Source organism: Hypomesus nipponensis, chromosome 19 (assembly GCF_054491055.1).
Source record: "Hypomesus nipponensis isolate SF chromosome 19, ASM5449105v1, whole genome shotgun sequence".
Taxonomy (NCBI): domain Eukaryota; kingdom Metazoa; phylum Chordata; class Actinopteri; order Osmeriformes; family Osmeridae; genus Hypomesus; species Hypomesus nipponensis.
Genome location: NC_140379.1, coordinates 17,152,460 through 17,176,573, shown reverse-complemented (window position 1 = coordinate 17,176,573; position 24,114 = coordinate 17,152,460). Strand labels below are relative to the sequence as shown.

Genomic DNA, 24,114 nt, shown 5'->3' with positions numbered 1-24,114 from the left:
TCACTTTAACTTGTATGCCCTGACAAAGGCGCTCCATTGTACCCATTCCTTCTCGCCCCCTCCCCACCAGAGATCCGCCACTGCCCTCGCACACACACCCTCTCTCTGTGTTGTTATGTTGAGGGGGGGGGGTGAAAAAAAGGAAAGAGAGAAAAGGCTAGCCTCTGAAGACACTTTGTTCCAAGGAGGCAGGGATAATGAATCCAGCGGCCGGGAAATTGCGCAAAAGGCAGTCACAGATCTGAGGCAAATCATTAGAGAACATATTTAGCCGAGCAATTAAGGACAATTAAGCTTTCTGCTCGCTGCACTCCAAATATGTTAATGACTGTAGTACAGTGGACAAGTGAACATGCAAGGAAAGAGGAAGGCCCACTTAGGTTAAAAGGGTGGGGGGGTTGGGGAGTTAGTGTCTCTATGGGGGGGGATGAAGAGGGGGGGGGGGGTCTTGTGGTGTGGTTCACAAACAAGTCTGATTTTCTCTGCTTTTTTTTGTCCTTGTTCTGTTTATTTATATATTTTCTTCCCTAACCTTTGATGTGCGTTAATGGATGCCCATGTTTGTAAGAGAAAGAGAGAGAGAGGCTAGCTCTGGGTTAGGTAATGGGCTCCTGTAGCTTTCCTATGTGGGCAACACACGTACACGCACACACACACACACACACACACACACACACAGCGGAGCTCCCCTGTAGAGTCACATCAAGCTAAGGTCTTCCTCTCTTACGTGACCAGATCAAATCATCCACCAGAAAAACAGCCAGCAAACATTACAAGATGGTAGGCTGAACGGTAAACGACATTAACACATCAAGTCTGAGGCAGTTTTAGGGCTAATGTCTATTCTGGAAGTGCATACTTTGATGGTGACTCGATTGGCTTGATACCAGGTCTCTTGATGAATTCAATCAACTCATCATTCCCACCAAGTACCTGAGGTATTTTTGACCTATGTAGCTGAGAATTTCCACAAGAGGGACCTTCCATTACACTGCACTGCTTGAACGACATTGATGAAGGACAGTTAGTTCATCGAAAATAGGCTATGATGTCATAGGTTTTGCGCGCACAGAAAATGTTATATTAAGAGACCTAGCCTAATCCCTGTGTGTCCCTCCCAGTCCCTGTCCTGGGCTAGTGGCTAGTTTACATGCCAGAGGCATGGTTATCATGCTTGTGAACAGTGTGGGATTGTGGGGGCTTTAGATGGAGAACAGTTCCTCAAATAGCCTGTGACGCCGCGTTTACCAAACGGCGGTGCGCGAGGCCAACCGTTGAGGCCTTGATTGATTGTGCTTCAGATGCAGGCTCCAGCCTTACAGGCCTGCGGACTCTCTCTCTCTCTCCCTCTCTGCCAGGAAAAGACTGGGCGCAGACCAAGAGCCGCTGGAAAGCCTGCCACCACCCCTTTAAACGCCGGGGCAAGTTTTCCCTCTCTTCTCCGCCCTTTCGTTCCCCTCCCCTCATATATGTGCACATATAAATATATCAAGATATATATTTATATATATAATTTTTTTTTTAAAGGTCGGTTAAATGAAATGAAGTGTGTCATAAAGAATGTCGGCCCTCTCTCGCTCGCCACCTCCGCTGAGCATCTTGATCGCATTACGCTGATAATGAACATACCTCTTCATCGGCGAGCATGAACGTTGCAGATTCTCGACCCCCCCCCTCCACCCCACTCATTCCTCCGCTTCTCCCAGAATGCTATTTCACTGCCTAATGTCTGGTCCCACTACCAGCGTGATGGGACCACCCCAGCCTCCCCCCCCCCCCCCCCCCAGCCCTGAGCCCCCTGTGCCTCCTCTCAAGCTGAACCATTCCCTCCTCGTGTAATATTTAATTTCCTCCCCGCTAGCTCTTCAGAGGCGCGGGGCTCTTTCTTGTGGTCAAGGCGCAGTTGCTAAAGTGGTGGAAGGTTCCCCCCGCTTGTTAAAACAAAGCTGGCCCTGGATTTCTGGGTCAGCTCGGCAGTAATTCCCCTGGCTGCTGCTGTGCTGGGAGCAGGCCTCTGGCGGGGCGAGGCGCTGGGCTACCAGCCTGAGCAGGGGCTGCCTCTGCCCTGCTTGCCTGCCCACCTGGGCTTCCCCCGGTCCGCTGCCCCCCTGGCCCCCTGAGTCACAGCCCCTGTACCCGGAGCACGACATAGGCAGACTGACAGCACGACTGTGGTTGGACTGACGAGTCCTGTGTTGACCTCGTTGAAAGTCTTTCTTTTCTGTGTGAGAGACAGATAGCGAAGGTTATAGATACGTAGCTTAGTCCTCACGCAAAATAGGAGAATGCGAGCAACACACGGGCAGACACTCACACACGCACACATCTGTTATGTCCAGCCTCTGGAGGGTTGAGGATCCTGTGCTGCTCCTGTAGTGGGTGTCCAGGGACGACCAGGGCAGCAGAGATGTGTCTCACATCTAATTAGACCCAGGCAGGGATAAAAGGCACGCATTGTCTTTAATTCCTGCCCCCACTGAAAATGTGCCGCTTAAGCACGTTAGGGCTCTGTGGCTCTGCCTGCATTTGTCTTCTTTAACCCCTTCTCCAGAGGAGGGGGGAGGGGACAAAGGATCTCTCAGAAGGACTTCAGGCCCCACACAACTGCCCTGTGCGCAGGGAGACCACTGAACCCTGCTTCGAGAGCTTGCACATACCCACACAAACACACGCGCGCACACATGGCACTCGAGTCAACATCTCTCTGGATACATGAGAAAAAGAGAGTGGAAAAGATGAAGAGAAGCACCACTCAGGTATTTGTGTGCGTGTGGGTGGTTGGGTGGGTGTGTGTGTGTGTATGTGCGCAGGCATCCGTGCGTGTTTGTGTTGTTGAGGGGTTCGTCTGCTTGAGTGATAGGAGGATGGCACTGGAGCATAAGGATGAGACTGTTTCTTATGAGTGATGTGCACCCGGGCGTGTGGCTCAATGACACATTGGGGCTTGTAATTTCATAACAAGTTAATGGACTCAAGTTATTTTTTAAGTGCAGAAGAGAGTGAGATCATGCCTTTAAAAAGGGCAAGTTAAATAGTGTCGCGGGGGGAGGGGCTTTTAGCAGCGAAGGGGGCCCTTGTCGAACCGTTGAGGAGTAGAGGAGGAGAGTTTGAGTCTGCAGAGTGTGTGCGTGTGTGTTTGTGTGTGTGTGTGTGTGGAGTCTGAGATGGAGAACAAACGGGGCTGACGGTGTGGATTAGCCCCTGCTGTAAATCTGCCTCAGTCACAGATGGCAGGCCCTTGATCGCTGGGCTGTGACGGCTTGGCTCCCATAGCAGGAGGAAATCCCTGTCTGTGAGGCCTGGAGGCTGGGCTTGGGAGGAGGCTGAGAGGCTGGGACGGAGGGGGGGGGCTGCCCGAGGAGCAACCCCTTCATTGTTTCCCATCTCTGGGGACAGCCTGGCCTGGGCAGTCCGGGGTGTAGAGTTGAGGGGAGGGGGGGGGGGGGGTCAGGTTAGTGACACTGCAGTTGCCATGTTTCCCCAAGGTAAACACTACAGCCCATGGATTGTGGAGCTCCGGACAGGAAAACAGGAAGGTCAGTTCCGAGCTGCCGGATGGTTTGTTGTGTTGTGGTTTTGCGGGTGGGCCGGGACGCAGGGTTGTTTGAATGGTTAAAATGGAAATGAGGCCAAAGATGCGTGGAATTACGGCATACGAGCGGAATCCAATTTGAAACCCTGTGCTTGTTTCGCTAAAAGGGGTGCAATTCCAAGGTCACGCGCTTAATGGCGAGGCCTGTCCCAACGACAGAGGCATCCCTTTTCCCTCCCCGCACGCCTCATACATAATTTTCTGGGCCCTGGAAAAAGCTGGCAGAGATATCCATGCATAGAAAAATGCACTAATAAGGCAAATGGTGGATGGCCGCTCAAATGGGGCCCCAGTCTTCCAGCCGTAACTGAGGTTGCTGGACAGGATGTGTCAACCGTCAACAGTTGGGATGTGTGTGTGTGTGTGTGGGGGGGGGGGGTGTCTTCCCCCATTTACTTAAACAGGGCTGGAATATCTCAACAGTACAGTAAATAAAGCACGATCAAGGTCCTATCCCACTCCCTGGCCCCCTGCCTGTAGCTCCTCACGCTGCACATGATCTGGGATTTACCCTGCCTGGCTACCACAGTGCTCTGGCTCCTAGGGGAAGGTGGGCGGGGCGGTGGGGGGGGGGGGTTATGGCTTCAGAAGCCAGGGAAAGCAGGGGTGAGCCGGGCCACGCTCCGATGGCCGTCCAGAGGCCGCAGCCCCAGATCCTACTCCTTCCCGCAGGCCGGGAAAAAGCAGACGGCAGCCATCCCTGGAATGTCCTCCTTCTTTCATGCTTGTTAAAATGCAAAGTAAACCTTCCCCCGAAACAGGATATTGTAGCCCCCAACCACAAGGCCTTTTTACTCCACGCCATATTATGTCCAATCTGAAATTGGCCAGTAAGTATCTCAGACAGTGCTGTATGCTCTTTTAATAAAGGCTGTTATTGCGCTGGCGATGCTGAGTGGATATCAAGGCAGCTCCTGCCCAGGCCAAGGTGAGGGTTAGGGCGGTGAGGGTGAGGGGTGAGGGGTGAGCGGGGCCCCCGGGGGCCCGGGGCCCAGCCAGGCTCCTGTCAGACGCCCTCTAATCCCTGGCCCTACGGCACGGGCAGCAGAGGAAATTGTTTGCTGTCCACGGAACGTGGCAGGAATTTCATAAATACATTACCTTTCATTTTGGAAATATTCGAAAAGCTCACTGGCCCTTTATTAAAAAAGCTGAAATGAGGGCTTTATAGATTTTCCAGTTGTGCATGTTCAGTGCTTATACAGCCCTGCTGTCCAAACTCAAGCACAAGGAAGTATTTTCTTTCCTGCTTCCCCCTGGTTTATAGATGGCCTCCGTATAAATGCCCTCTGTCCTCTGGCTCATCCTCCAATACCAAATGGACCAGAAAGCCACCATTCTATTCCAGGATAAATTATGAATCAAAACAACCTGTGTCCAGATCCCGATTGGGCCGGGGGCCCAGAGTAGGATGGTACTGTCCCAAGGGCTGCTTCCCCTGGCAGGTGAACAAAGCCCGGGTCTCCGATGGCATGTCAGCCCCAGAGAGCAGCCTCACTGAGCACAGGCCCAGCCTCAGCCCTGAGCCTCCACTGAGGATGAGGGAGACCGAGGGGGAAAGTGAGGCCGGGGTTGAACTCGACAACAGACAGCCGAAAAGAAATGCATGTGCTCGGCTCCTTTCTTTGCATCCCAAATAAAGTGGAGTCGGGGTAAACGGAATCCGTACTCTGGTCAGCCCACATCACAGCCTGAACTTTTAACACAGGGAGCTTTTTTGTTGTTGTTGCATAGCATGCTTTTGGTACATGGTGAGCTCAATAAGGGCCTTAGTGTGTTCCCTGTGTGTGCTTTCAGTGTCAGGGATGGCACGTGGGTGTAAATGTGAACTGGATTTGATTTGGCACACAGGCACAGCCATAAATGAGCACACACATAGGTGTCCACACACAGAGAATTAGGCGGTGTGTGGGTGAGAGGGGCCCTGCCTGTCATCGAGCCCGTTCCCAGGCCTTTATTTCACCCCCTGATGAGGTGCTCGACGGACAGGGGAGAGGAGACAGGCAGCGCATTATAATATTGGTTTCCGTCTCGGCCCTCATTGCCAGACACTCTACTTGAAAGCTGATCCAACAGATAGACAGTCCATCAGGAGACAGTCATCTCATTTGTACTTACTAAACGTGTTAATGAGTTCTATTTCCAGGCCTGCTGGCTTTGCTGTCGGTCACCGGAGCAGGGGTTAGGGATCAGTGGTTTGGGGTGCCGAGTTGCAGACTCAGGAGGAGCCAAAGGGGGTGCGCGGGGGGGGTTATGTAGTAGCAGTGCCCCCCCCCCACCCCGTCCTCCCGTCATTCAGAGAGAGTGACCACAGACTCCAAAGAGGCTGTCAGTCAGTGTCGGCTGTCTGTGGTTGCTGAGAGGCGAACTGAGAATAGATGAGCTGACGGCAGGAGAAGGCTTGTGATGGTTTTGATTAGAGCTGCAGCAGTGACAGTGTCAGTGAATGCTAGGAAGAAAAGAGAGAGAGAGACAGAGAGAGGGAGAGAGAGACAGAGAGGAAGAGAGAGAGAGAGAGAGAGAGAGAGGGAGAGGGAGAGAGAGAGAGAGAGAGAGAGAGGGAGAGAGAGAGAGAGAGGGAGAGAGAGAGAGAGACAGAGAGGAAGAGAGAGAGAGAGAGAGAGAGGGAGAGGGGAGAGAGAGAGGTGTCAGTGGCGCATTGAGGCAGGGAGGTGAGTTTGATATTTCCGTTTTCGGGAAAGTTCTGAAAGACCTTCGATCAAACCAGGCGTAGGTTGCAGTGAGCATTCCGAACGGGGCGCTTTGAGTTTGGATGGAGGTGAGCGTCTGGAGCAGAAGGCAGAGTCTCTAGAGCTCCAACATGGCTGACTGTCGCTCCTGTCATGAGCAGCACCAGAGCAGTGTGTTGGCAGCCATCTTGTACTATTTACAGGAAGTGCTGAAAGTGTAACAAGGATCCCCAGTGTGAGTCACTGCACCATCCCTGTAATCACAGAACACCAATAACATCAAGTGTTCCATATTAATCCCATCCAATCAGGCAATCTTAGACCGCACAAACTCATACAAGTACTCTCTCTCGCGTGTGAGACACAAACACAGTTGCATTCACACCCATAAAACCATCACACACGTGATCGCTATACTGTTTGCTCTAATGTGTCTGGTCCACCAACCGATATGTTAGAGCCATAACTTTAATTCTTTCATAAGCAAATAAGATTTTTCTTCATTGCTAACTTGGCCTACCCCCAAGCCGCACATTATGATCTTCCTGCCAGTATGTTGTGATATATGTGCTATTGATCGCAGTGTATGTGTATGTCAGGTATTCTGGGAACGAGAAACGATAAATTGTTAAGCGCGCTTAGATCGCTTCATCTGTTGCCGCCGCGCTTCGGTATGTGGAGACCGGTGGTTCGCTCTCTGGAATCTCAATTGGATCCCAGGCCAGGGACGAGCGTCTGACCTTCTGAGCAGAGGTGGAGGTGCAGCGGGCCCTCGGTGCTGGTGAAGCCGGTCGGAGTGGCTCCTGACAGCACTGCATCGCCGCGTCTGGAGCGGGAACAACCCGCAGGCTGAAAGGAGAACCGCTCTGTTTCGGTACCCGCTCTCCGGAAGAAGAGAGCGGAAAGAGAGGCTGTGCGTGCGCGCGTGCGGGTCCCTCTGCCCCGTCAATTAAAAGCGGCCAGGCAGATGGTAGTGATGAGAGAAGAGCAGGAATAATTCAATAGTGAACCTTGCTAACCTTTACCTGTGGGCCCGCTAGTCTGCCATTGATTCAGGCTGTGCTTGATTATTCACTACACACAGCCTTGAGAGACGGAGAGCGAGCGAGGGGGAGAGAAAACAGAGAGGTATTGATGAGCGGGGTGAAAAATACAGTGGGAAGGACGAGTGCGCGTGAGGTGCTGGAGAGAGACAGCCGGTTAGTGTCGGTGGCATGTGACAGCGGATGTAGGGCAGGAGCAGGTGTTTACAGCTCGGTGCCGCGAGTCACCCGTTACCTCCGACAACCGTCACCCCCCCCCCGCCCCCCCACAATGCCTGTCTGGATATCAGGCCCAGGAACAGGGATTCTCACACCCTTCCTCCAGGGCTCACCTGGCCCGTCCCCTCGCTAATATTGATCGGAGCACACCCGCGGGTCAGGAGCTCGCGTCTCCAGGCGGAGGGGACACGGATTCTCCCCTCGTAGGAGGGCGTTTGGGGAGAAAAGCGGAGGGATCGCGGGGCAGCAGACGGGGCTGCTGTTCTGTGCCTCTCGGCCGCCACCGCCGATTGGCCGGGCGGTGTCGGTGCGAGGCCCGACTTGCTAAGGAGAGGTCGGGGGGGTCTGGGTCTACAGCAGGTTGTGCCCATAGCCTGGGCGGAGGAGATGGAGGCCGGAGTCTGTTTAACCAGATGTGAGGCCCTGTCTCTGCCCAGCGACGATCCGAGACAAGATGGTATTTGTTTTTGACAAACTGGGACATTCCTGCTGTTTGACTGGGTCAGATTTATGGCGTCCCTCCTGGTCCGGGTAGAAGGCCCGGCCATCACACAGTCTCTTTGTCTGGGCCTCGCAGGCCGCTTTGCCCCTCTGTCACTGGAGCTTTATTAGCTGCTACTGGACACATCCCCCCCCCCCCCCCCCCCCCCGCCTGCAGCCTCGCCAACATGGGCCAGAGCACAGGCCTGCACCCAGGCCCCAGCCCAGAGATGGGCGAGATTTAAAGTGTATCAACTCACAAAAAAAAGATGACTGTTGCATATTCTTTTCGAGCCAGTGTTTCCTCTGGCCAGGCTGCTCAGTGCTGTGTCGTCTCCTCCTCATCAGAGCAGGGGATGAGCGACTGCCAGATGGAAGGCCTGGCTGTCTGTCTCTGCGACCAGGCCGCCTTCACTATGTGTCGTCTCATACGTCTGGGTGATTGCCCATCTATGTCTGTGTTGACTTTACAGGAAGCAGGAAACGCACAGACACACATGCACAAACACATGCATCCACACTGTGACAGTGCATACACTTACACCCGGGTTCTTTCAAAAGAACCCTAGACAGAGTTTGGCCATAGAGTACATAGTACATTCTTTTTTGTGTAGAGGGTATAGTAGAATAAGTCTTAAATATCCCAAAGGGACAATTTGTTTTGAAGGCGGAATCGAGAAACATACAGTATATTGTACACTTTATCACACACACAAAAATGAAATTGACTATACAATACAAAACAGACGTTAAAGACCGAGTAAAGGCAGAGTAATAAACACAATAGTATTGTTGATGTTATCAACAACCAAGTCACATGACCGTCAAGTCTGGACGTTCTTGATTGAGTTCAATACTTATTTCTTGGTTGAGTGAGCGTCTTTGCACTCAAGAATAAGACAAAACTACACAGCACAAGCTCAGGCAGATCTGTTTTCTAAATGTCCTATTCTCTTTGTTACACACATTGCCTATAAAATGGTTACTGCATATGCAATCATTGCTTGTTGATTTTCAATCCCGGCAGCGGTTTATAAGGCTTTTTTCTGCTTTTTTATTGTTCCGGGATTCTTGGCATGGCGATTTGTTGAGCCCTCGCATTTCTGTAAAGCATATTTTTTCATTTAAAAGTGAATTTAGAAGACAGAGAAGGACGGGAGAGAGTGGAGGCAAATATGTTGGAAGGCAGCAGAAAAGCCAACCCTGACCAATTTGAAGCATTAAGATGAATAATCCACTGTTTAGAAACCAAGCAAAGGTCAATTTTCACGCTACCTGCTCAGTAAGCATACAGGAGAGCCCCGCCGTATCGAGTCAATTCAGCCGCACTGCACAGTGAAGAGGAAGGGACACGCCACTCCGGGCTCACTTTAGAGTTGTGCCGCTACGTTAGTCCAAGTGCTGCTATAAAAAGAGTTTCTCCTCACTCAAGCCAGGCCCGATGGGCTCATGCTCTTGTTTTGAAGTTTTACTGCTCTCTCAGCCAGGACACTGGTAGACCTGGAGAGACAGATTAAAAGTAGTTTACTAACTTGGCCAATAGGGAACCCACAGTTGGGGATTTTTTGGACATGAATATATAATTAGAACGATCTGTTCTCCTATACATGGATGGGGGTTTTGATATCAGACTGGACTGGCTAGCAGCTCCGACCCTAGCCTCTCCTGACCATTCTAACCGGACAGGATATACTGTAGGTGCAGCACCAAAAAGCTATTATGTACAACATGAAAGACATACGAATTTGACTGATAACAGAGGTCACAAGCTAGCAGGAATCATGGTCCAGTGCTCCAGCTCCAGGTGAAGGAAGCACAGGCCAGTGCTGAAGGCCTTCTGAGACCGATTCTCCACCAGAGAGAGAGAGAGATGCTCCCCTGTGAGCAACCTAATAGAGGAGGAGAAGGATTAGTCTGCCTGGTCTACTCTCACTGGTCATGTGAATATTAAAACAGGGACTAATGGTGTCTGGGATGTGGAATTAGCATCCAGGACAGTGTCACTCCTCCCAGCTACCTTAATGAGGCAGGGACAGAGCGCGGTGTCAGAGACGACGAGCAGGCCAATGGCTATTAAAAACCACACACACCCATCTGGGAGGGAGCAGAGGAGGGAGGGGGGCTGCGGCACCGTGCTGAGAGCAGCCATTTTGTTCCTGGGATCATTTTGAAAACATCTGTAGACGGTGCGGATATCAGTCCAGACAAACTGACATGTGAGAAAGAAAAAGAAAGTGATGATGATTGCAAGGGGGTGGGGGGGGGGGGGGGTGGGAGAGGGAGGAGGGCGTTGGAAATGAGTGTTTCTGTCGTGTATATGTTGAATATCCCAGCGACTTGGGAAAGGTTGAGATGGGGCACATATTTGGGGGCAAGACGCTGAATGGCGTTACAGTGGAGGTGACTGAATGCATGCGCAGGTCCCTGTCAATCAGCCCAACGGCCCAGTAATCTCCTGCTTGTTTAGTTCCTGAGGTCGAGTGTCAGCTGGGGCCAGTATGGCAGGGGAGAATCAGGAAAAATGGGCCCCGTTTTTGTCATGTAAAACCGGGTGAGAAATTCTAATTGGGTGGGGGAGAAAGAACGAGGTGTCCTTTGTTTAAGGGCCTTCCTGCAGTCACTTTGCAGCCCCCATTGTAAGCGGCCCACAATAGCATTAATTTGTGCTCCTGGCCGAGGCCCTTCTTTTCTCTGCCTCCCTGTGCAGTCAGCTCCTGTCCGTTCCACTTGATCTCCACGCTTTACCTCCACGCTCCAACAGCACTGAGGAGGGGGGCCACAGAGACCCCTCTACCACCACCACCATCACCTTCACCACTCCCCTTTCAATCCCCCATTACTGGGCCTTTTTATTCCTCCCCATCAGAAAAAAAATAATAAAAAAAATCATTCTGGTCTGCCTTTTCTGGCCTTAGTTTTCTGCCTCCAGAAAGTGTCTGTATATATCTTCTTGCATGTTATCTGATTGGAAAAATCCAGTCATTTAATGAGAAATGATTGGAATTGATTGCTCAGTATGTTAAGAGTCTTGCCATGAGAACGGGCCAGGACCGGATGAAAGATTGTGTCTTCATCAAAAAGGAAATACTTTTTAATTTCTAATCATCTTTAAATATTTAGGGCAGCGATTTAATAAAGATTATGAGATAGACTGTACATTCAGTACATGACTGTAACAGTTCTGAAAACTGTTACTGATCCTCTAATGGCCATGAAATGTGTCATCTGGGCTCCTTGTCAACAAGCAGACTGTTGGAGTGCTCCCCTACACTTGTGATTTTCACACAGTGATTTTTCTCAAGTGAGACAATCCTTCCATGCTTCCTTCATCTGAAGACAGGAGCCATCTTTGAATTAGCACTCAGGCGTCACTACAAAGCTATGCACTCAACGCTTATGAGATCTTCTCATCGAGGCCAAACACGATCCCCTTCAATACAAGACGACCTGTTCCTCCCATTGCCAGCTTCTCAGACCATCGTGGGCCTGCTCAGTTTCGAGAAACAAAGAAATAATTTTCGGAAAGTTGCCCGTGTTAAGACCATGGAAGATAAGTGAGGTTCGATGTTTCTTCCTGCCTGTGTCAGTGCATCCATGTCGAGCAGCGAGCAGGCTAACATGTAGTCCTGTGAGTGGCAGCCGCTAGCATGCACTCTAGCACCACCCCCAACCCTGCCCATGTGCAAATTGAATAACGACTAACCTCGTCATATTTAGTGCACTATTAATGGCTCTCTGCCTTGTGAAGGTGTAATCATGCGTGATAAAAACCGGGCCAAAGTTACTAAGCTACGAGCAATCTTGTGTGCATTAAAGTGTCCTTTTTTTGTTGCAAAGGTCATTCATAACTTGGTCGCGCCGTTGATGTACAGTGAAAGATATTGATTGATTAATGCATAAAGTGCTCGGAATCCATTTGGCTCTGCGAAGGGGAGTGGAGAGAAGACTTGCACTCTGTCTCTCTCCCCCTCACTCGCTCTCCCTCTCTACATTTTCACCTCTCCCCCCCATTGTTCGAAGGGCATCATTTTTCCTCTGCTAAGTTTAAGGGACAAAAGCCCCTGTTTCTGCCAAGTAATGCATTCAAAGGAACATTGATTCTCATCAGTGTCAGTTGAATTACTCTCAAAGGCTTGACAAGGAGTTGCTCTTACATTAACCTCCTGCCTCTGCTGCCCCTCAAACACTGCAGGAGTGAACCAGCAGTCCAGCTCATCTCTCATAACTCACAAAGACCTTTTTTTTCCCACCTCAAACTATCTTAAAGTTTAACTTTCTCATCCGCACTTAACGAGACTTTCTTCTTTTTTTTTTCTCGACAGATGGGGGTTAGAGCGTGATATCCCATTCTATGTGTAGCTCCTCAGTGTAATCACGGGGTCTTCCTTTCATTTGCAGAGCGGCCCACCAATCATTGCTCATCAAGGGTAGTTAATATCGGTAATCTCATGGAGTGTCTTCTGAGGGTTAAACTCCACCACCGCTGGGGTCTCCATTGTCCCTCCATAGATTGATTCAGGGAGGACATGGACATGGTCTCCTCCGAACTCGGCGAATAGCGGGCAGAGCCTTTGAGGGCAGGGTCAGGGGTCAATGCCTCAGCGCTCCGTGACAAGGAAGAGGAGACTGTCCTCCCCCGCGGGCCCCTGCTGGGGAGCCCTGTGAAAGGACCCCGGGAGCCGGTCGTTCCCTCAGAAACCGGGGCTTCATTAGGGATTCATAAGAAGAGTGTGCCATCCCCAGCACCTTTCATCTCCACCGGGGGCTGCTCCATTAGGATCTTTTATCTTTGTGCTGATGGCTGCTGCTGATAATGGGGCTGACGAGAAAGACCAAAAAGTAAAGACTCGACACTGATGCTGTCAGCCGTCCTCCAAGACTAACAGATCCATACTCCATGGACCCACAGGTTGATGAACTCGGAATAGCCCCCGTGATTTAGGTATTCATAGAACTTCAATCCAGAAATACACGGCATTTGTCATGCTTTTAGACCTGACAAGAACAAATATGTGCATTTGACAAATGTACGGGTGAAGAGAGATGGTAAAGATGGGATTGTGAGGGGGCTCCAAGCAGAGAGAGGACCGTTGCAGCGGTGGAGGGGCTACATGAGAGTGGCGTGTGTTTCCGTGAACGTGTGGGCTCCATTTTGACGGCTAGTATCTGGCGCGGCATGCCGCTGTGCTGCTAATGGTTTGTGGCCTCACCACAGAACAGCCAATGCTACAGCAGGAGCACTGGTGTCAGCTGCCATAACAACTCCACAGCCCTCCCCCGCAGGAACCATCCACCCTCCTACACACACACACACACACATGCACACACTACACACACGCACACACACACACAACCTGCCCTCCTCCCCATCACCCGTGATGCAGAGCAGCTGATGGTGTTCAAATGATGATGAATTGACACCAATGCGGGATCCATTTCTCTGCACATTCATATGTTTTTTTTTTTTTTTCTCATATTCACGGGGGTTTTCAATAGACGTGTCTCACTGCAAGATGGGCAATGGCCTCTAAGGTGAAGGTATGAAAAAATGTATTGTCGGCTAATGTACCTTTAATATCGCATTAATGCTGTTGTGCAGGCTCCTCTTGAAAAACGTTGCTTTTGGAGAAGAAAACACAATCACATAATGGTTTGGTAATTCATGCAGGGCAATGTATTTCAAATGTTATAGTAATTATGAGAAATGCTCTAACTTTCCCCTACACAGCCACGGCAAAGCTAATCTCATTTCCAAGGCAAAGCAGGGAAGGAACACACTGAATAATCATTGTGTTTAATGCTCGAGTCATAATCCCAGGTTTTATGATGGTGTTCTAATGATTTTCTAATGATGTTAAATATTAGTAGAGAGTACAGCCATAATTTGAACGCAGCGGTCGCTTTTTCAACGCTCTATCAGCACACCCGATTGCAACTGCAATGAATATTGCGCCAGGAGTGAGATTTAAGGGCCATCCCCTTTGGTGTTTTATTTTGCCGTCTCCCCGTCTGCCATAAATCCTCATCGCTGGGCGCTCTGGAAGCCTCTCCACCCTCCCAGGTGGGAATACGATTAGGTGCAGGGGCCATTTCATTCAGCGCCACTGTCCATCCGCCGCAGTCATTCGTAAAAAGAAAGAAGAAGAAAGGAAAAAAAATGCTGAAGCTGCCCCAATGGAGAAAACACGAGAGTGAGGCTCCTGGGAAATAAAAAAAAATAAAAAAAATAAAAGCAAGACAAGTAGAGGTAGAGAAGGGGAGAAAACGGAGGAGAAAATGGCAGTCAGAAAAAAGGGGGGGGGAGAGAGAGAGAGAAATAAATGTCCCTGAATGGCTATCAAACAGGATACAGAAAGCTCAGTCCCTGATGAGGGACAATGTAGAGCAAAATATGTATTGGAGACAAAGGCTTTGTCTCCTTCCTGGGCCTCTTCAATGAATTACACCCCCCCCCCCCCCCCCCATACCCCCTCCCCCTAGCTTTTTAATTAAATGGCCGCAGCTCCATCTCTCTATCCGTAGCTCCCCATTACAGAGGCTAGATAAGGGATTGCTATCTGTAGCATGTTAAGAAAGGCTGCTGGGCAGCGAAGCCTCATGAAATTTGTCACAAGATCTCATTTTCCTCATTGCCAGACGTGATGCTTATAATTGATGTGGAGGCAGGAGTAATTTATTGGCCGTCTGCAATTATCATCCTCTTCTTGTGAGGGGATGTGTCTGCAATTTAGATGGGGTGGGGGTGGGGGGGGGGGCAGTGGTGTACACACGTGTGTGGTTTGGAGGGGTGGGGCAGGGCGGGGGGAGCAGCAGTATGATTGCAAGTGTGTGTGGTGTAAGGGGAGGAGCAGTGCAGTTTGAGGTTGCGGGACACACACATTCATGCAAGTGGCAGTTTTGACTGCGCGTGTGTTCATTTGCTTACATTCCAACCACCGTGATCACCTCAGGATGTCAATTGACGGCTGGTGCCGTATCATGAGCTCGAAGAGGCCTCTATCACGGCCATGTGGAACCGGGGTGACGGGCCTGTCACCGCGCCAGCTGGACTTTCACACACAGCCGGGGGCTGGGAGGGCCAGCAGGGCCGTGGGTCGGAGGGGGGGGGAGGGGGGGGAGTTGGGGGGGCTGGTCTGGCCAGCTTTGTCACCATCCGTCTCCCAGTCCTCACATGTATTTGCCTCCTGATTTCCTCAGACCTGTATCTCTCTCTCTCTTTCTCCTTCTCTCTCTCTCTCTCTCTCTCTCTCTCTCTCTCTCTCTCTCTCTCTCTCTCTCGCTCCTTCCTGATAATGATGATCATGGGAGAGGATTGTTCAGATTGTAGTCATTTGAATACTGAAGAGGATCAGAGACTAACACTCCATCAAGGGAAACGCAATCAAGCATTTATTATTATATTTTTAATCAAATTGTGAATTTATTTACCTCATTACCTTTTCCTGGCAGATTCAGACAAATATACGGACACACTCTGTACCCACAGGAAAATTTGTCACCACAATCTGGAATAACATAAGACATCAATCATGGGCTTTTGGAAGCCTTTACTTGTTTAATGCACGCCTGAGCTGTGTTCTGATTTTAAACCACCTCCCGAGTTCATTAATTTCACTCTCCTGGTCATAACATTAAACATTAAATAAATAAATCTTCGGATTGCCAATGCTGGCTGGCGAGGCGCTGCATTAAAAACATGCAGTCATTAACACAGAAATATCATTAGTGATATGAAGGCAGCACTCGAGTTTAAAAATGAGGCAGCTCGCCCGCCCTCTGTGCTCTATGTGGGTCACGTGTCCTGGCTGGGCGGAGGACAATGTGTTACAGTAGAGGTTGTCCTCTCATTAGTGACGCGCAGTGGCCGGTGGACCCCTGGTGGGTGTGTTTCTGTCTGATCGTCTTCCTGCCTGTCTGCCTGTCTGCCTGTCTGTCTGCCTGCCTGTCTGCCTGTCTGTGTGGCAGCAAAGACGAGTACCACATCAAGCTAGCCGGAGGATCACCTTCAGAATGAATGGAGTCAGAAGGGTGCTTTGAGATTGTTTTCTTCAGCCCAGTGGCTACTGCTGATTTCAGAGATATTGTCTGAACCCCATGAGGTTCGGTAGTCTCTCTCTCTCACACACACACACACACACAAACACGCAGGTCATGTGATGATTTTTTATTGTCAGCTAAGCTATGATTAGAAGAATGCTGTCTTTTCCAGCTTTTGACGTGCAGTACTCAGGTAGAATGAGTGTATACAGGTTCGTCAGCAACCAGCATGTCCTGTAACTCAACTGTGAGTGTGTTTGGGGTATTTGGAGGAAGGGGGGGGGGCGGAGAGAGAGGTGGGGGGCTGTCACACCAACTTCCTCTGTCGCCCCAGCCAACTCTGAGCATGCTCATTGAGTAACAGAACCGGTTTGTCTACCTGCCCTGTTGTGTGCTGTTTCCAAATTAGACTTTCAAATCAAGGAGCCAGTGGGAGACAGAGACTCTAGTTTTCTCTCCCCCTTTAATAATCAGCCCTGTTTACTCTTCGGGGAGTCATCTTTATACCTCTCTTAAATGCGCCCTCTAAGCGGGGAGAGTGTCTTTAATAAAGCACGCAGGCAGGCAGGGCGCCATCCCAGCAATATCTGGGATGTGAATCACGCGAGGGAGATTTGAGAGATGGAAGCAGTGGAGGAACACCAGGGAGTAGGAGGCGGAGGAGGAGGAGGAGGAGGAAGAGGGGGAGGAGGAGGAGGAGGAGGAAGAGGGGGAGGAGGAGGAGGGTAGGAAGAGGGGGAGGAGGAGGGGAGGAGCAGGGGGGAGGGAGTGGAAGGGGGGAGGTTCTACTGCTGCACCCTTCATGCTATTATCTTTATGGCATAGCAAAACATGCTTCAGGCAATCAGCATGAAATTGTTAATTGCTCAGCCCACTTGTGTGTTGCTCTGGGGACAGGGACTGAGGGAGCCTTCAGCAGGACCTGGATCCAGCCAGCGGTGAGGCGCCCAACTAACTGCCTGCATGGCTGGCATGGTAGGACAGCAAGAACGCTGTCAAACAAACAGCAGCCCTCATCTTTGACCTTCACAGAATTCATATAGCAATCACCACGGGCAAAACATTGTATCCGAACCATCCAGAGATATGTTTTCGAGGAATCGTTTCGTCTGAACTTGTAACGGTAGTTATGTGTGCTAGTTTGTGTAATTTGCCGCGGATGTGAATTCTACGTACATTGCCACAAGGTTGTTTGAAAAGAAAGTGAAGATGAGGTTTGAGGCAGTGATGTGTAGCAGTTGGAGGTGAACCCAGGCTCTGAAAACGAACGGGTTCAAAGGTTTCACGCAGAATGCCCTAAATCATTATAACCTACAGTATCAGCCTGGAAAGCTCAAAGGCAAATGATCACTACTTAAGGGCAAGAAAACTTTCCTCCAGTTTTGCCTGAGAACGACACTCCTAGTTTGCGCGTGTGCATATATATTGTATGAACATGAGCATGTGTGTGTGCGCGTGTACTATATGTGTTGGTGGCTGCAGGCATTGTGGGCATGTGTGCTGTTTATGGGCGGAGGTCAGGACATTGTTGCTTTTCCAGGGTGGTGAGTTTTGGTCAGGCAGTCATGGATGTTATGGAACAATACACCAGATAGGAGTCACACAGAGTGCTCGGGAAGGATCAGAACAAAGACAGACCTTGGTTTTTTTGTTTTGTTTTTTTTTTAACAAGGGGAGTGGGGGGGCTAGTGCCCTCCACCCTGAACAGGGGGCATCACAGGCAGCAGTCGAGGCCCTTTGAGTGATGCCCTAGCACCCCCCCCCCCCGACCCCCTCCCATGCAGCTTCCTGACCCACTTAGGAGTGGCTCCAGGTGGCTCAGAGGAGGGAAATGTAAGAAGCCTTTTTTCAAAACCCACTCCAAGCACCCCCCCCCCCCCCCCCCCGCCTCCTCCCCCACGCCCGCCCGCCCCACACACCCCAGTTACATATTCAGAACACACAGTGCCCCTCCTCCTGACGGGCTCTCGCCGTTGTTCCTCCTTTTGGAGGGAGGAGAGGAGACGCAGCGAGGTTGCGCGGCGCGCCGTCTAATGCGGCCCGTCACACGCGCTGATCGTCTTAGACGTGGACGGGGGGATGAGTGCTCGCAAGGTGTTGTCTTCAAATGGGATTGCCGCGAGTGAGACGTCCTCGTTGGGCGATATCTCCCCCCCCGCCCCCCCCGCCGCCAATCCACCCCCCCCCCCCCTCAGAGCAGCCACTTCCGTACAGAATGATCTGTTATTAAGCAAATGAAGTGCTGCGGGCGCAACGTTAAATCCCACCACTTTGTCATGGTGTGCTTCCAGTTATCACGCCCCGCTCCCCCTTTCATCACTCATGTTCCTATCCGACTCGCCCCTCGCTTCGTCACTCCGCGACGGGGCGCGCCCGCCGTTGTATTTAAAGTCAGCGGCGTCCCTTTGGAACGCCCGTGACAGAGAGAGGATTCAAAGTGCTAATCAATGAGTCTTAAAAAGCTGCATTGATCTCAATTAAAAGAAGGAAGTTTGAAGCGAATCAGGCAGCCTCAGCCATGCAGAGTAGACTTACAGTTAAAGAAGATGGGCTGAGTGCAGCTGGCTGTGATCTGGGAGGAGGACCCAGGGACAGCTGTCTGGGATGTGCCACTTACTGTGGTGCATGTGTGTGTGTGGGTGTGGGTGTGTGTGTGTGTGTGTGTGTGGCAGATAATCCTGCTGAACTTCATCTCCTGTCTCCAGGAGAGTGGAGGGGCTGTGCAGGATCTCCCGGGGGGCCTCTCCCTCCTCAGATGTCGAGGTTGCTGCTCACCCACTGAAATCTCCTGGCTCTTCTCCTCTTCTCCACCTCCTCCTTCTTTCTCCTCCTCCAACTTGTCTACCTTGTCCTCCTCTCCCCCTTTTTTCTCCTCTCCCACCTCCACCTCCTCCTTCTCCCCTTCCTCCTCCTCCTCCCCCTTCCTCCTGTTTTTCTGGAGGAGCCCCAGAGGTGCCAGAGGCTCCTTCCCCCGGTGAGGTGAACCCCTGGCAGACAACAGCCCCGCCTCCCTCACCCTCCCTCGCCCTCCCTCACCTCACAACAGTCGATTGGAACACGTGCCTCAACTTGAGCAGGAATTAGCAGATATTTTAACGAAGTCTGCTTTGACACAGGCCTTTTGTCTTGGTGGTCCACAGGCTGGAGGAAGATGAGGGGGAGAGAGCAGGAGAGCGTGGGGGAATGGCAGCTGCTGGGCAGGAATTGATTGCATTAATTGATATGCCAATATGTAAGCTTGTTACATCCACCATTGCTTAGGATGATGGCTAACAAGTCCTGCTGATCAATGGAACCAATAAAGGCTTCATCCATTAATGAGCAATGTGGTAATTAATGTTATCCCTAAACCAATTAGTCCGGGCAGTGTATCTACTGGTAAGCACAGTGAGTGGTCCACACCACTTTATGTATTCCTCCATACCTCCACCCCTCTTCCCCACACTGCTGTGGGCTTTGATGAGGCTGTAAGATTGCCCTGTGGCCTTCTCTGTGGACAGTTATAGGACGCTCACCACGGCGAGGTTCGAGTTTGAAAGTCACCTCAGGTGTAATAACGCAACGTGTTCAGAAGAGCATCATCATTCACTCCATTTAGTCATTTAGTCATTTTACATTTCCATCCCTAGTTACGTCTAGGGAGCTTTGACCCACACTGACAGCACTGCTGCATCCCAAGTATACCGATGCATGTCATTCCTGTGCTGCGGAAACAGTCCTGTTTGTCGTGCGGCTTCCTGTACCAGTCCCTAACCCGCATCCTGTTAGAGGGTTGTGTTGTGGAACAGCCGTGGATGGGGATGACCTGTCGGGTAGACAGGGCCGGGGCAGGGCCATGCCCACTGGGTACACAGTCCTACCTGGCTGAAAGGGGAGTGTTAGACAGGGTCAGAGCCCTCTTCTGTTCAGACAGTGTGGGTCTGTTTGCTGAGAGGCCTGCCAGCTCGTCACGGGGCTGGAGAGGAGGGAGAGCGGGCGAGCGAGCGAGCACAGCGACAAGCCCAAGCACTCAATAAAAGGGCCACTGATAGACATGCAGTCTGTACAGGAAACACAACACGCTTCTAAATCAATACTATTGTTTTCACGTTGAAGAGCAAGACTAGTCCTGCCTGGAATCCATTACCTCACTTATCACACAACGCAGTTTCAACAGATTTTCTTTTTTTTTTTGCCCCCGCCTGTGTCTCACTCCACATTTTGAAACGAAATGAAGACTTATTTCCTCATCCGAGAGCCAGGTTATTACTAGCAGGGCAGATATTGAAGATATGGTGACACCTGGTACATCTAATTGAGGAGCCTGCATTTGGAGAAGCAAGGAGAGAAAGGACACATAAATAATAACAGTAGTCTGTGGCCAGCACTTCCCCTTCTGCCCCCGGCCTAAGCAGCTGGGTAAATATGTGTTTTGACACTGAGAGCCCTAACATGGTGACTGGGCTGTGTGTAATTGTTTTTCATGAATTATAGAGGCAGGTCTTAAATATGCATTTGTTTGCTGTCGCGAGGCCCATCAGGAATTGCATGATACACTTAGATGTGTGATTTCTTGCATGTTGAATGTAATGGCAGGGGACAGTAAATCATCACGCCACACTGTCACCACATAGCCCTCTCTACTGAAACCTGATATGAACAGGTGAAACAGAAACTGCGCTGGGGGAATTCTCTCAGGTAGTTGCTCAAACTAGTCCTGGTTGAAAAGCAAAGATTTCACACAGACAAACCAGATCCACAGACCTATGTGGGAACTGATGAGTTATTGGTTTGGACAAGATCTTTACGCCCTAATCTAGTATATGTAGTGAATGTTGTGGGAGAGGAGAAAGGCTTGTCTGTCTCCTTGCCCGCTCCACACAGCCTTAATCGGTGCTTACAGCAGGGCAGGCTAAATAAACAGTAAGTAAGTTGTCTTGGGTGGAGGAACGTCAATGCCTGCAACTTGCTCAAGCCTTTGCTCTGAATGGTTCTGTATTGACCCCTCTGGACCCCCCGAGAATTCCCTAATTGAAAATTAATATCGAATCAATGCCGCGGGCCATTTGCATATTGATTATAAACATCTAGGAAGGCACCAAGTATGTGTGGGATCAATAGGCCCCTTCTGCAGCAGGCAGGGCGCACTACATCACATGGCAGCTGCCTGCTCCGGAGGTTAATGACTGCTGCTTGTTAAGGAGCTCCTGTCAGGTGGAATCCAGCCGCAGGGGTCTCCCTGCCACAGTCGGAGCTGGCAGGCGGCGCGGGGGGCGGGGCTGGAGGTGGAGCGAGCGAGCGAGCGAGGGAGGGAGGGCTGGGTCCGTTCTAGTGTTTTAGGTGAGACAGAGTTGAAGCCTCCTCTTAGCTCTGAGGCTTGGCTGGACTGAGGCTGCGTTTATCGTTTGACTGTGTGGAACAATCGTGCAGTATCGGTGTAAACTGGTGTGATTGCTATCTGGTAAACATTTAGCAAGAGGTGTTTCGCAAACAGTGTCTGAGAAACAGTGGGCATTGTTGGGATTCTTCCTTATAATTGCTTTCACTGCCAAGGTTTCCAAATGCAAACGACATAGTTTCCTTCTTTGGACATGTTTGTGATGAAAAGAAAATATTCTCATTCTCAACATTACTCAGATACATTAGCTTTTCTTTTGAATGTTGGTTTTGGAGCCGTTAACTTGTTTTTAAGCAGTTTACTATTGTGTTCTGTTATTGTTTGTGAGGTTAATCAAAGAAAAATAACAGTGTGTTTTCATTGTGCCCTATCATTGAACCCTGAGCATTCCAAACGCCGTGAAGAGCAGACCCTCGTTTGTGTGTGACTTGTGATAAAAGGAGAGAGAGAGAGAAAAAAAAACGAGAAAGTGAGAAACTGTGGGATAGGAGATAACCTGGACATTCTCCGTGTCCCAAAGAGAGGGAAAACAATATTAGGTAGATCAAACAGGCCGCTTTTAATTTGAGATGGAACTTTCACAGCATTACCAGACAAAGGAGAAGCCGAATCCTTCACTTTAAGGCTCAGATTAAGATTCAACACATGCATTCCTCTCCCAAACTCCCCGTAATGGTTTCCATATGTTGGAGAGAGAGAGAGAGAGAGAGAGAGAGAGAGAGAGAGAGAGAGAGAGAGGTGAATGCAGAGCGAGAGAAAGAGACCGACAGACAGTCAGGCCGAAAGAGTGACCCCTTTGGTACAACTTTCACTGCTGCTCTGTCAGGACACCCTCCGCAGGTGACAAGCCCACATCCTCCTCAAAACCTGATTGGCTAGTTCGGTGGCAGGGGTGTTTTTTTGCGCACTAACAAGGTAGTGTACAGCTGGCTGAGAGTGTAAACCCACAGGAGACAGACAGGCAGACAGGAGACTTGGGCTTGCAACACACAGAAAAGCAGCCAGATCCTCCAGTCTATGAAGACAGGGCCATGAATTAATGTCACTGTGGAGTCTGGCTGTGTCCATCGTCCTCCCCCCTCCAGCGCCCTCTCCACCCCCTGCACTGGGAGCTGGTCTGGGAGCCAGGAGCAGGAGCGGCGGGCCCAGGGAACCAGGCTGCATCTGATTGCTTCATTACTGGCCCTTTCATTGACTTGGCTGCACTGAACTGATGAACTGAGGCAGTGGACAAGAGCACATAATTGGGAGAAATGAATTCTTATCACAGCCTCCTCGGGAGGCTTCTGGTCCTGGCTGGAGCCATGAGAGGTTGGCCTGGATGGATGGAGATAGGGAGGGGAGGGGGACAGCCAACCAGCCGGCCTCCAGGCCCAGGCCAAAGCCAGGGCCTGCATTTGAACTCGTGGCTGTCGAAGGAGTCGGACCTGTTGGATCGGGGAGGAAAGCAATGCGCCCCACATTCCCAGAGAGTGAGTGGTGGTGGGCAGCTTGCTGCTCGGTTGTAGCGATCAGTGTTCCATTTCTGCTGGCAAGGGACAGGCGCTGGAGAGAGGACGGTGTTTTCACTGGTTTATGAAGCAGCTCTCACGAGAGACACCCCTGCTAGTTACAGCTAGCGCCCTGCTCGTCAGCTAGCGCTGCACCCGCCCAAACGCTGGCCTCTGGGATGAATAATTAACGGGAGTACCTGCTCCGACTCTCACCCTCGCCTCATCTGGACCTCCCGCTAATTAGAGTGAAGGGGACAATATCAGCAACAACAACAACAACAACAACAATAGTAAACAGTGAGGGCTATGCATGCAAAGGCTTTGGGGCACCCACACTGGCGGTGTGGGGCGGTGTACCACAGAACCAATTTATCCCGGGCCCAGGTCTCAGAGGGGCGGGGTGGGGGGGGTAGTTAATCCTTGCCCAGGGACTCCACAGCACTGACCCACACTCTCATTTCCATGCTCATGTGCACAGTCAGCAGGAAAAGAGCGAGCAAGAGGAGGAGTAGGAGGAAGGAGGAAAGAGGGAGGAAGAAAGAAACACGCCGGCTAACCTTTCATTTCACAAATGCTGCTGATGTGATCCTGAGACCATTAGGCTAACAGTTTCCTCTGAAAGTTAGAAAGTAATATTAAATTATGTGGCAGCGCATCCCTCATAATGTTCCCCACACTGCATAAATTAATAAGCCTATTTAGTGGAGCCGGCTGATGGGGCGAGCGGGTACTGTCTCTGCCACTCCGCTCTCCTCCCTCATCCTCCCCTTTCCCTACCCCCAGCCCCTCCAACACTCTGCTCATACCTGTTCACTCGGCACAAAATGGATGCCGCAAAGCCATTTAATTGGCCTCCATTTCAGCATCCAAGGGCGTTCGGAATGGCTCTTTAATAATGTCTCCTCTCCCCGTAGAGCACTTCTTGACGGTGGCTGGGCAGAGTGTGTACGTTAGCCTAGCGTACGGATTCAACCCGGGCCTCCGCTGAGGGGAAGGCCGTCCTTCTCGGGGCTGGTTTGAGGGAGGGTGGGACGGGGCCCGCTGATGGACAGGGGCCGTGTCGGGAGGTGAGGGGCTCTAACTAGGAGGAGTAAATACTACATGAGCAGGGTCAGAGGTAGTTTTGCTGTTGGTTATTGTAGCGCAGCTGTTTCACGTTCTGGATGTGATCACTCACTGCTCC

General features: G+C 50.9%; 1 protein-coding gene across 1 annotated transcript in view; it reads left to right on the top strand.

Moving 5' to 3' along the window:
• zfhx3b (zinc finger homeobox 3b) overlaps nt 1-24,114 on the top strand; it is a 102,773-nt gene that overhangs the window by 37,484 nt on the left and 41,175 nt on the right. The gene's annotated exons all lie outside the window — the stretch shown is intronic.